Raw genomic sequence first — 13,201 nt, forward strand, 5'->3', positions numbered from 1 at the left:
GCTTTTAATTTTGCTTTTATTTTAGTCTGCTATCCTCCCAGGTTATAAACTTCTATTACACTTTAGCCCTTTCAATTGGTCAGTGTTTCCTGGAACCTAATAACAGTGATGATGAGAAATCTAAAGTCATTCAAATTGTTTTAATATCTTCTTCACTGTGATAATATTCACAATGATGTCCTGCAGTTTCAATTCATTATGAGTCTGGGTGTATTTATTATGCTTTTTTATTGACTGGTAATTGGCCAATTACTATTTCTTATTAAAATTATTATACTTTTCATTTTGAGACTTGCAATTGGTTTTTCAATTCATCTTAATACTATTTTCTTCTTGTCTTTTAATCTTTGTTTAGATTGTATTATTATATTTTTCACGGCTTTTCAAATTTACTTCCGAGACTATGCATATTGATTTTAAATTCATTTTCAAATTTCACTATTATTTTCATGTTGTTCTGAGTGAATAAATATCCAGAATATTATTTTATATGGGTTTACTATTCTTTGTCTCCTTATGCATTTTGGATTTTTTACCCCTTGATTTCTATAACTAGTCTTCCCTGTGCTTGTGCTGAGTCACTTCAGTTGTGTCCAGCTCTTCGCAACCCCATGAACTGTAGCCCACCAGACTCCTCTGTCCATGGGATTCTCTAGTGAAGTATATTAGAATGTGTTGCCATGCCCTCCTCCAGGGGATCTTCCCAACTCAGGAATACAGCCCTTGTCTTTTATGTCTTCTACATTGGCAGGTTGGTTCTTCATCACTAGGACCACTTGGGAAGCCCTAGCCTTCCCTATCCAGTACTTACGTTGCAACTTCAGGTGTCGCTAGTGGTAAAGAACCTGCCTGCCAATGCAGGAGACTTGAGACAAGGGTTTGATTTCTTTGTCAGGAAGAAATCCTGTCCTCAAGGATACTTGGTTTACTGGCCTAGTAAGCCTACTACAGTGCAATACTGGGACAATGTCAGATCGAGTATTTGAGTTAACAATAATTTTTTCCCAAATTTAGGCCACTAATCTATGTCAGCTTCCTAATGCTGCCTTTAGTAGGAGACTTTGTCAAAACATTAACCTTCTGTTAGCGGATCTATCTCACTTTCAAAAAGTGAGCCTAGATTTTTGTTTGCTTCAGATGGGCCATTTTCTTTAAACAAGACCCTGTATCTGCTCTTTGGACTCAAAGTACAAGACACCAGTTGCCAGTTCTTACATTTGGTGATTAATTTGTTTATTTCTACCTTCTTCATTTTCCTGCTTGTTTTCTATCACTGCAATCCACTTGGACAAATGGAGTGAGTATAGCTCTTTAAACATTAACATTAATTATCAAAGTTAAAAAACATTTTTGATAAATTCATTTAATAAAACATATATTAAGCATCATCTCTTCTATATTTCATATCTCCATTCTAAAATAATCAATTATTCCAAAAATGAAAAAAGTGATCAATTCAGGTTTCCAAAGCTCGAACTGCTTCAATTTCACTCACTTGGGCATGTTTAGTAATTAAAGAGAATCCCTCTACTACCGCCTGTATCCAGTTGAACAAATCCTTCCTATCAGAGGCTCACCAAAGATAAAACATTATTTTTATTCTTTGCCAGGTCTGTTTAATTTAAATTTACACTGCTATCTAAACCAAAAATATTTTTTTTGTTTTAGGAATTCTTTTGTACTTAATTATATCTGTTGTCAGCAAAAGATGATGCTGTGTGTTAGCAGAAGCTGTTCGCCTTTCAGACACTAAGTGATTAAGAAGCATCCTACAACTGCAAATAAAACAGCAAAATGAGTGCAAGCCTCTAAGCAAACTTTACCAAATATTACTTTATTTACTATTTCCATTCAAGTTTTGCTGACTCGAGCAGTCACCAGACCCTGACAACTGCAGTCTTCTGTAATTACTCTGTATCCATGAACAATTCCAGTGCTATGCCTAGAAGAATTTATTGCCTGGTCACAGAAGGACTATTGTTGACAAATCCCTTTGTTCCACACCTCCTGGCAGATTGTCTCATCAACCCTATACTTTTATAGACTTTAGTAAATCCTCCTGTGTTTAGAGCTGGTGTCTCACCTGTCGTTTCATCATTTAAATTGCCTGAAAAACCACATCTCTAATATGGCCACTTGCCTGCAGATCAGAAACGGCAGGGTATTTTTGTTTTCCAACCAAGAAATTCAATTGCCACTCTAACTGCCACTCTAGTATCCACATCCTGGATACTCTGTCACATTAACTCAAAGCAGTATCTATTGCTTTCAACTTTGCTTTGTCTCCTGTGTTTGAGCTCAGGTTCTATGACTTAACCCTGTTTTTCCATTCCTATGACAGGCCTTCCTTCTCAAACTGATTATTCTCCATGCTAGTAAATGTAAATGAATTATCCACATGTGAATATTAGCTCCTGCTCTTCCTCAGTAAGCATAAGAATAAATGTATGTCCTAATCAAGGGGAAAAGTGCAATATCTATTATATATCTTCAATTCAATATTCTTGTTTTATAATATATCACATATTATTGCTTCATAGTCATTAGGATTTAATTCACAATACAGAACAAAAGATACGTGGAAAGTCAACAAATAAAAAGCAAGATACTTACATACATAAACTTATGTATTAGCTATGAATAAAAAGTGTTGCCTCCCCTATCAGTAAACAAAGGATGTTGAAGCCGTAAAACCACTACAGCTATTCCTATCATGAACCTTGAGGGAAATCCTGACAGAAACAAACAGGATGCCCTCCGTCAATCCCTCAGCCACTGCAACCACTTCCAAAGCAGCACCTTGTAGGGGCTCAGGATGGGAAAGAACAGAATGCTGGCTCTAGACAGCTAAAGTTCATATTAGAAGGATGATTTCAATGAACTCAGACTCTGACACTGTCCTGTACTTAGAAAAGAGCTAAATTCACTAACTTGAGATAGCTGGTTTTCTTTTACCAGTAATCTTTTGATGACTACCTTGTCTTTATTGCAAAAACTCCTATCTATAGTGGCTCTTGCCTCTTCAGAACAGTCCCTTAGAGCTATATGAAAGATTGTCTTCCAAGCTTGGAAGTTCTCAGAAAGACCATTGAGTGAAACATAATTCTCAACTTTTATGTTTCTCATATTTTTTTGTAGATATAGCCCTTTTAATTTATGATGCTTTAATTTTGTACTCAAATAACTGAATATATTTGCATTTATCATTTGAGTTTCAAGTTATATTATTTTTTTTCTTCCAGTTTTTTTTGAGCTATAAATGACATACAGTACTATAAAAGTTTAAGGTGTATGGCATAATAGTTTTAACAAATATGTTATAATGTTATTACTGCAGTAAGTTTAGTGAATATCCATCATCTTATGTAAATACAACATTAAAGAAAAATGAAAAAAATATATTTTTCTTGTGATAAAAAAATCTCATGATCTACTCTCTTAATAACTTTCATACATAACATGTGGTGATAGTGTTTTAGTTGTTAAGTCGAGTCTGATACTTTTGCGATCCCATGAACTGTAGCCTGTCAGGCTCCTCTGTCTATGGGATTTCCCAGGTACGAATACTTGGGTAGATTGCCATTTCCTTCTCCAGTGGGTTTTCCCCACCCAGGGATTGGACCTAGTCTCCTGTGTTGCAGACTGTCTTCTGCATTGCAGGTGGATTCTTTATCGACTGAGCCAACAGGCACTGTATATAACACATACTAGTGCTAATTATGTGAAAGGCCAGGCTGGATGAAACACAAGCTGGAATCAAAATTGCAGAGAGACATATCAATAACTTTAGATATGCAAATGACACCACCATTATGGCAAAAACCAAACAGGAACTAAAGGAGCTCCTGATAAAAGTGAAAGAGGAGAGTGAAAAAAGCTGGCTTAAAACACAACATTAAAAAAATGAAAATCATGGCATCCAGTCCCATCACTTCATGGCCAATAGATGCAGAAACAATGGAAACAGTAACAGCCTTTATTTTCTAGGGCTCCAAAATCACTGCAGATGCTAACTGCAGCCATGAAATTAAAAAATGCTTACTCCTTGGAAGAAAAGCTATGACCAACCTAGACAGCATATTAAAAAGCAGAGACATTACTTTGCCGATGAAGGTCCATCTAGTCAAAGCTATGGTTTTTCCAGTAGTCATGTATGGATGTGAGAGTTGGACTATAAAGAAAGCTGAGCACAAAAGAATTGATGCTTTTGAACTGTGGTGTTGGAGAAGACTCTTGAGAGTCCCTTGGACTGCAAGGAGATCCAACCAGTCAATCTCTAAAGGAAATCAGTCCTGAATATTCATTGGAAGCACTGATGCTGAAGCTGAAGCTCCAATACTTTGGCCACCTGATGTGAAGAACTGACTCACTGGAAAAGATCTTGATTCTGGGAAAGACTGAAGGCAGGAGGAGAAGGGGACAACAGAGAATGAGATGGTTGGAGGGATCACGAATTTGAGTAAGCTCCAGGATTTGGTGATGGACAGGGAGGCCTGGCATACTGCAGTCCATGGGGTGAGAAAGAGTTGGACATGACTGAGTGACTGAACTGAGTGTTAACTATATTTATCATGTTGTACTTTATATCTCTAGTACCTATTTATCTTATAATTAAAAGTTTGTGAAACTGAGCAGGATCCTGTGGGGTCCTCTTGGATACAAAAGCCTTTCTGCGTCACCAATTACTTGATTGTAAGGAACAGGCTTTTGGCCTTCTTCACTTTCCCTGAGTTTCAAAGTGCAGATTCAAAGTTACTAATCAGGGGATGGAGAAACAAGGGAGGAGCAGTCAAGAAAAGATAGTGATGCCTTGGGATACAGTCCTGGTTTCTCCTCAAGAAATATGTTGTATGTTGAGTTCTTCTACAGGAACTAAGGCTCCCACCCACATGTAGGATAGTTAACTTCATGCAGACCACCAGATTCCTGGAGCTTTTCCCTGTTACCTCACCACCAATCAATCAGAACATACACTGCAGCCCTCACCCCAAATTTTGCCTATAAACTTTTCTCTGAAAACCACTGGAGAGTTTCAGATTTTTTAGCATGAACCACCCATTCTCCTTGCTTTGCCTTGCAATAAACCTTTCTCTGTTCCAAACTCTGATGCCTGGATTTGTTTGGCCTCACTGGGTGTCAGGCATACAAACTTGTGTTAGGTAACATTTGTACCTTTTGATTGCATACATCCAATTCTCCCTCTGAAAAACCAAGCCTCTGGTAACCACAAATCTGATCTCTTTTTCTACCAGTTTGTTCTTTATAGGTTTCCTTACTTATAAAATAAGGATAATATTACATATTTCATTCAATTGATATAATTGAGTGAAGAACTGGGTCAAAGTTTCTCAAACTTTAGTCTGCTGAAAAATCACCTGATATACATGTTAAAATGCAGAATTGGTACTAGCCCATATATTCTCATGCAGGATACCTGGGATACCTATAAGAAAATGAATTTTTAGTGAGTCATTGTGATTTTAATGTACATAGCTAGAGGGATTTTTGAGAATCATTAATAAGCGCAATTAATTACTACAATGTCTCACATATTAAGGATTCTATAGATGCTAGTTAATAGAGTTATTTTTAATAAGTACCATGGAGTTGGAACTCTATATATAACATATACATATATATAACATATAATATTATATATTATAATTATAACTATAATATTATACAGCTGGTGATATCTATGAGTCTTCCATTACCAGACAATAGGCTCTCCACGAAAGTGAATTTGAAGTGACCCTTGGACCTATCTATTGTCCTGTCCATTTATGAGTCATAATCCCTGTGCTGAGTGTCTAATCATGTTCTCCAATTGTGAATCTCAAATTCTTCTTGTGTTAATGTTGATATGCTCAATACAAAAGTCTCAATCTATTCACAGTTGCCCGAAATTACATCCTTAAACATTTAATTAGAGTTGGACAACAGAATTCAGCAACCAAATGTGCATTTTTCTGCTATTTGTGTTTTTAAATGTTTGGAGCAAGTTTGAATGGTTTTGGAAATGAATCAAGCACTCCTCTCCTGACTGTTTCACTTTGATTTTCTAAATGCCTGAGAATGGTCTCATATTCTTTGCCTTGTCACTCTATTTTGTTTTTCCACTACAGTCCCATTGATAAAGAAAGTTCTTTCACTGGGAGTAAAATAAAGGTAGCCTGTTTAAACTAGGTAGTGGCCTGATATATGCTCAGTTTTCATGCAAATATTTTCACCATATTAAAATAGCTAGAAAAGCATATTTTGTAGAAAAATCATTGTTTATTACATAAATTAGTATGCTATAGACTTGATTTCCTATGAACTAGAATGGTAATCAATAGAATCATGGAATTTATTGATTTCAAAAACTTTAATAGAACCACTCAAAAGTATAAGTAGAATTAGATACAACCAAAATTATACAATTTCTGCAAATTATTCATAGATCATTCTTCATGTGACATTAAACATCCATGTGTAGGTGATGATTTCCTTGATCAAAGACAGAGCAATTAGATGAATCCCTTATTGAAAGCAGAGTATTATAAGAAATTGTCCTCTTAGAAAAATATTTCTGAAAGTTTGTCTTAAGGTAATTATTTATTCACTGGAAAAGGGTATAGGAATGTGTGGTTCCTAGCCACTGACTAAGCCCCTCAGAGTGGCATGGACAGAGTTGTCTTGTGGCATCATGTGCCTGGAAGGAGGGAATAATGAGCCAGAAATAGGGGGATGAGAATTGGAAGAAAAGTTGACTAGATTCAGAAAGAAGGCTTAATTACTTTACAGGTGTGTCCAGGTTTTTCTCTGCTCTTAAGTAATCTTAAGAAACACATTCAACTGTGAGCTATGCCCAAGAGCTGGTTAGTAGAACTATTCCTAGCCTCTGGCCCTATCCACTGGGTAGAAAACATTAGAACAACTAAAAATGAAATTAATGTGCTTTGAAATTGATTATAGCAAGAGGAGAAATTTAGGTATTTGCTAGTATTAAATTTTAAAGTATAATTTATTAGCTTTATTTTTTAAACCTTTAAGTTGAGATGATCAAAAGAATATTTTAGAAATCATAAATCTAAACCAAATTGAAATACTTACACAGCTACTTATATTCTGTCTAGTATCTCCTATATCATAATATTGATAAATGGCCTTCAAAAATAATTGTTATTTATTTGACACCCCATTCATTATATAGAGACATGATGGATTAGATATCTCAAACATATTCATACAAGTTGACTGTAATGGAATAAGAGAACATGGGGAGAGCTGAAATTGGACAAGACCAAGAACTGATCTAGAGTCCAGGCTAGGGGAACTGATGGAATAATAACACTGTACCTTTCAGAAAAAATTCTTACTTGAATTTCAAAACCATGATAATTGGAGCATACTCTCATCTAATCTGGGCTGATATATACAGCTAAAGGGTCAGATCTTTTGGTTCAGTACCCTATACTATATCAATATTTATAATTAAGAAAGTAGCCCAGGCCTGTTTCCTGGAATGTGAACATAGTATGAAGTATGCATTCCCAGGCAACTGAAACAGGAGAAGCCTAAGGTCTTTGTGAGATTGAACGCTACAAAAAAGTTTTTGCTTTGAATTATTTTAGCTTGTGACTTTCAAATCCTACAAAATATAACCACATTCTAGTGATAAGATAAATGTCACCTCAGCCAAGTTTAGCCAATGAGGATGCCCAGCCTTTAACTAAGGCCTTTATCAGAGCCTCAGAAAATCATCTTCTTCTTTCAAATATGGCAAAAAAAATCAGTATAGGTAAAATTTACTGAATCTTCAAATTTCATTAAAAAGGAAAAATAATTTATGTATTTCAGAAAGAAAGGGGGGCTAAAGAGGATGAAGTTATTCTTTCTATTGAAGTAATGTTGTGTCTGCACCTCAGCTGTTGAGCCAATATCTATTATTGTTGGCTTCAGTTTTTGCATGAGCTTCAACAAATGTTTCATTCTATTAGATCTCACTTTTTCACATTTTAAAATATAGATTTTATTTTACTTTCTTTTCAAGCTATATTCATGAGGAGATGATGAATGACTTGACTTGATGGGGAACAATCAGTCAGTGTACCCTAACAAGAGATAATGCCTTGATCAAATTATTTTTTAGTGTCCAGATTTCATCCACAGGATAAGCTATATTAACAGCTGCTTGAAGTATAGTAGATAATCCTAAAATATGCTTAATAGAGAAGTAGCAGCACCTCTGTAGCTAATACTTAAAAACAAAACATGCCATAGAGGGAAGTGTAAATTAGGCAAAGTCATCAATCTGTGTGTCAAGGTAAATGGTGCAAACAGAAGCACTAGAAAACACACCGGATAAGAGACAGGTTGGAGGGACTGTGGAATGTATAATATGAAAAAATGAAAGCAACTCTGAAAATATCTGAAGATATTTCTATGAATGTTGAATCTCCTCCAAAATGCTTTATATAGAGGTCAAAAACTCCCCTCCTTGGGAGGTGAACTCTTTAAAGAGGTGTAAAGGGCTAGAGAGACAATATCTCAGAGTGCTCTTTAACATGTGAATCCAGTAACCTCCGGGCGTGGAGGGCTATTTCAAGGGGAAGGTTATCAGCTTTACAGAAGACTTTTAGCTTAATCTGACTTCCTGAAAGACTGCAGCTGTCTGCTCTAAGCATACCACAAAAATACTTTTGGGAGAGAGTAACTTCTTCATTGGAATTTGATTTGGACAAGTCTTCTTGAAAAACCATTTGTTTCCAATATTTGCAATATTTGCAGTTGTCTGAGGGCATAATGACTCAGTCAAATAATTCCCAAGTTTTTACATAGCTGTATTTATATTCTAAGTAAATATTGTCTTCAAAATTATATACCATTTAAAAAAACAAGCAAAAACTACCCAGAATACAGAAATTGTACTACATTAATCCAGAAGAAAAGCTATGGTCAATCTAGACAGCATTTTTAAAAGTAGAGACGTTACTTTGCCAACAAAGGTCTATCTAGTTAAAGCTATGGTTTTTCCAGTAGTCATGTATGGATGTGAGAGTTGGACCATCAAGAAAGCTGAGAACTGAAGAATTGATGCTTTTGAACTGTGGTTTTGGAGAAGACTCTTGAGAGTCCCTTGGACAGCAAGAAGATCAAACCAATCAATCCTAAAGGAAATTAATCTTGAATATTCATTGGAAGGACTGATACTAAAGCTGAAGCTCCAATTCTTTGTTCACCTGATGTGAAGAACAGACTGATTGGAAAAGACCCTGATGCTGGGAAAGATTGAAAGCAGGCAGAGAAATGGATGACAGAGGATGATATGGTTGGATGGCATCACCAATTCGATGCACATGAGTTTGATCAAGCTCCAGAAGTTAGTGATGGAGAAGAAATCCTGCTGTGCTGCAATCCATGGGGCCGCAGAGTTGGACATGACTGAGCAACTGAATTGAATCCAGAAATGCTACTCCTCTTTTCAGGGCCAAATTCTGCAAGGATGAGTAGTTAGAATGAAAAATACAGCAAATATTATAATAATGATGATGTTTCTGATGAAGTTATTAGTCAATACTCTTTATATGAATATCACTTTATAAATATTATCTAATAAAATCTATCAAATATATTTATGAAAATACTATATTATCCTAATTATACAAAAAAATAGAAGTAAAACATCTATTAACTTTGGCAAGTGTAAGTTTGGTGAAGGATGGAATTGTCTTAATTAATGTAGTTGTAACTATAATCATATAATTAAAGAAACAATGTCACAATTTCTATTGTCAAACTGCTACTAAGTTGTGCTGACCATGGAACAATTATTTATAAACTTGTAAATATCTAATGCAATAGAATATTTCTAAATGTATTTTATTCCACATCAATAAACTTGTCAGAAATGTCATACATAAATTTGAACTAATATATACTGCAGTAAAGTAGTACCAGAGTATTGAAAGACAGGAGGGTTGTCCTGTTTTATTTTTTATATTGACCAGTTCAAAATTCATGGCTATTCATACATTAGGTGCTATAGTTAATATGACATAGTAATAATGAAGACAAATGTTTCCTTTTATAAAATAACCCAAGAATGTTATTAGTCTTAGTTACAAATACTCACTTTTTGTTTTGTTTTGGTATTTGGACCTTATTTTGAATATTATGCTGGAGCTACTTGATATTCAATTTTTTTTAAAGGTAATATTCCAAATCATCCCACATTGAAACATACACATTACTATATGTAAAACAGATAGCAAGTAGGGGGTTGCTGTATGATGAAGGAAACCCAAAGCCCTCTGTGACAATCTGGAGGGGTGGGAGGGGGAGGGAGAGCTAGGGGGTTACCAGAGGGAGGGGATATATATACACCTATGACTGATTCATGTTGATGCATGGCCAAAGCCTCATTGTAAAGTAATTATCCTACAATTAAAAATAAAATATAATTTTTTAAAAAGCTAATATTCCAAGAGCAATTAAATGTAATCATTCTATGTCACTGATGAAAATAGTGATCTAAATATTTTATCGCAATTTTGTGTTTACTTTTTGCCTTATGATTATGAGCTCCATTTATTCAGCCACACTAGAAATTGACAAGTGTGGCTGTTGCCAGAAAGTAGCACTGCAAATATCATTTTTCTCTCTTGACCCTGCAAGAATCAAATAGTGTTCATTAATGTGTTCATTCATTTTCAAGTCACTATCTAATGATTACTATGTACCATACCTCGTTTTCAACACAGAAATGAAGTAATGAATATGTGATTCATTCAATAAGCAGTTACTGATCTTTCTCTGGAACTGTAATGTCCGAAACACAAAAGAAAGGGCCCAACAGATAACAGCTTCTGATTAAGTAACTATTGATTCAGTAACTCCCAAAAGAAATGCCAAATGCCTGCTCAAACATTCCAAAGCTTACAATTTACCAGTCCATACAAAAGCTCCTTTTAAAGGAAAGAAAATAAAAGTTAGTCACTCAGTCATGTCCGACACTCTGTGACCCCATGGACTGTATAACACACCAGGCTCTGCTGTCCACGGAATTCTCCAGTCTAGAATTCTGGAGTGGGTTGTCATTTCCTTCTCCAAGGGATCTTCCCAACCCAGGGTCAAACCCAGGTCATTCACATTGCAGACAGACTCTTTACTGACTGAGCGACCAGGGAAGCATTCTGGGCCCTTTTCAAAGGGTATGTCCTAAATCCTTGATAATAAACCTAGACAGAGATGACAGCATCCCCATTGAATCTTGTGTGATATTGCAGGAATCATTTACTTTTACGTAAAAGTCTAGGAGAAAAAAAAAGATCAATCCAGGGGCAGCACAGAGCATAACAAATCTAATGATTAACCTGGTAAGCTGAGGTAGTTCAGTTCAGTTCAGTTCGGTTCAGTCACTCAGTTGTGTCCAATTCTTTGTGACCCCATGGACTGCAGCACACCAGGCTTCCCTGTCCATCACCAACCCCCAGAGATTACTCAAACTCATGTCCATTGAGTCAGTGATGCTATCCAATCATCGCATCCTCTGTTGACCCCTTCTCCTCCTGCTTCAGTCTTTTCCAGCACTAGGGTCTTTTCCAATGAGTCAGTTCATCACATCAGGTGGACAAAGTATTGGAGTTTCAGCATCAGCAGCAGTCCTTCCAATGAATATTCAGGACTGATTTCCTTTAGTGACTGGTTTGATCTCCTTGCATTCCAAGGGACTCTCAAGAGTCTTGTCCAACACCACAGTTCAAAAGCATCAATTCTTCAGTTCTCAACTTTCTTTGTGGTCCAACTCTCATATTCATACATGACTACTGGAAAAACCATAGCTTTGACTAGATGGACCTTTGTTGGTAAAGTAATGTTTCTGCACAGGTAAGGAAGCTATCATAGCCATTTCATACATATGGGAGGAAGTTGTAAACCTATTTTGAAAAAGCAATATTTGACAGAATTGCTTGTACCAAATTTAATTTAAAAATTCTTTAAGATTACAGTTTTGCAGGTCATCACATTCAATAATTCCAACAGAGCCAGTTTTATTTGTTTGTTTTGTGTATGCAGAACTGATCTAATTAAACTTCCTTCATCTGAGTAGCAAATGAAATTATTAAACAATGTTGTAGCTATGCTAGACTTAGAAATTGACTGTAATTCCATTACATATAAATATACATGTAATTACTTATAGAATGAGAGAGGAGTAAAAACAGAGATGAATTGTGAAAAAACAAGAGTTGTGACAACCACCTTGTACTCCATAGAAATGTTCATTGGGTATAGTTTTGTGAATGTAGTTGATATTCCATTTCTTTGATTTTTATTTCCTTTCCTTTTGTTTCCTCCATGGCATTAGTGTTAGTCACTCAGTCATATCTGACTCTTTGAGACCCCATGGACTGTAGTCCTCCAGGTTTCTCTGTCCTTGGGATTCTCCAGGCAAGAATACATGAATGGGAGCCAGTCCCTTCTCCAGGGGATCTTCCCAACCCAGGGATCTAACCTGGGTCCCCTGCATTGCAGGTAGATTCTTTACTGTCTGAGCCACCAAGGAAACTAAGGATCCAAGGGAACAAACTTCCAAATAGAGTCCAAAAACCCAAAATATACTTTCCCAGGGTTTTAACTGTGGTTAGATTTGTTTCACAGCAAGAAATTAATTGTAGACTTTTAATTTTTTTCTGGATTTTTCCAAAGGCCCAGAAGTGAAGTCATGTCAAACACTCTTCTTTAACCTACATGATTATTGACGACTTTCTTTTGTTTATTTTCAAGTATAGATGAGATAACTGAGGCTTAAAGAGTTTATCTATCTTTCCTGAGATTACCAGTAATATCAGGGTTATACTGAGGCGTAGCAACTTCAAATTCAGAGGCCTTCGTACTAAAGCTCAGCCATCCCAAAGAGGCAATGGAAAATAAAATAATCTTCTTTTATATTTGAAAGAAGTTCCCTGGTGCAATTATTCTCACTGTTTAGTACCTAAATGGATACTTCATGATATATTGTGACCGAGACAATTCAGTAAAACTTTATCCTTGGTTGCCATCTTTCACTCAATAGATGCAAGCAGTTATTTAATTTGTCTATAAACATAGCACTGGGATTTTTCTATAATGATTTTGGGGAAAATGTATCAACTAGTTTTGACTTTTCAAAGGTTCAATATTTCTCTAGAGATAAACCACAAAATTTCTGAACTTT

This window comes from Odocoileus virginianus, chromosome 7 (assembly GCF_023699985.2).
Source record: "Odocoileus virginianus isolate 20LAN1187 ecotype Illinois chromosome 7, Ovbor_1.2, whole genome shotgun sequence".
Taxonomy (NCBI): domain Eukaryota; kingdom Metazoa; phylum Chordata; class Mammalia; order Artiodactyla; family Cervidae; genus Odocoileus; species Odocoileus virginianus.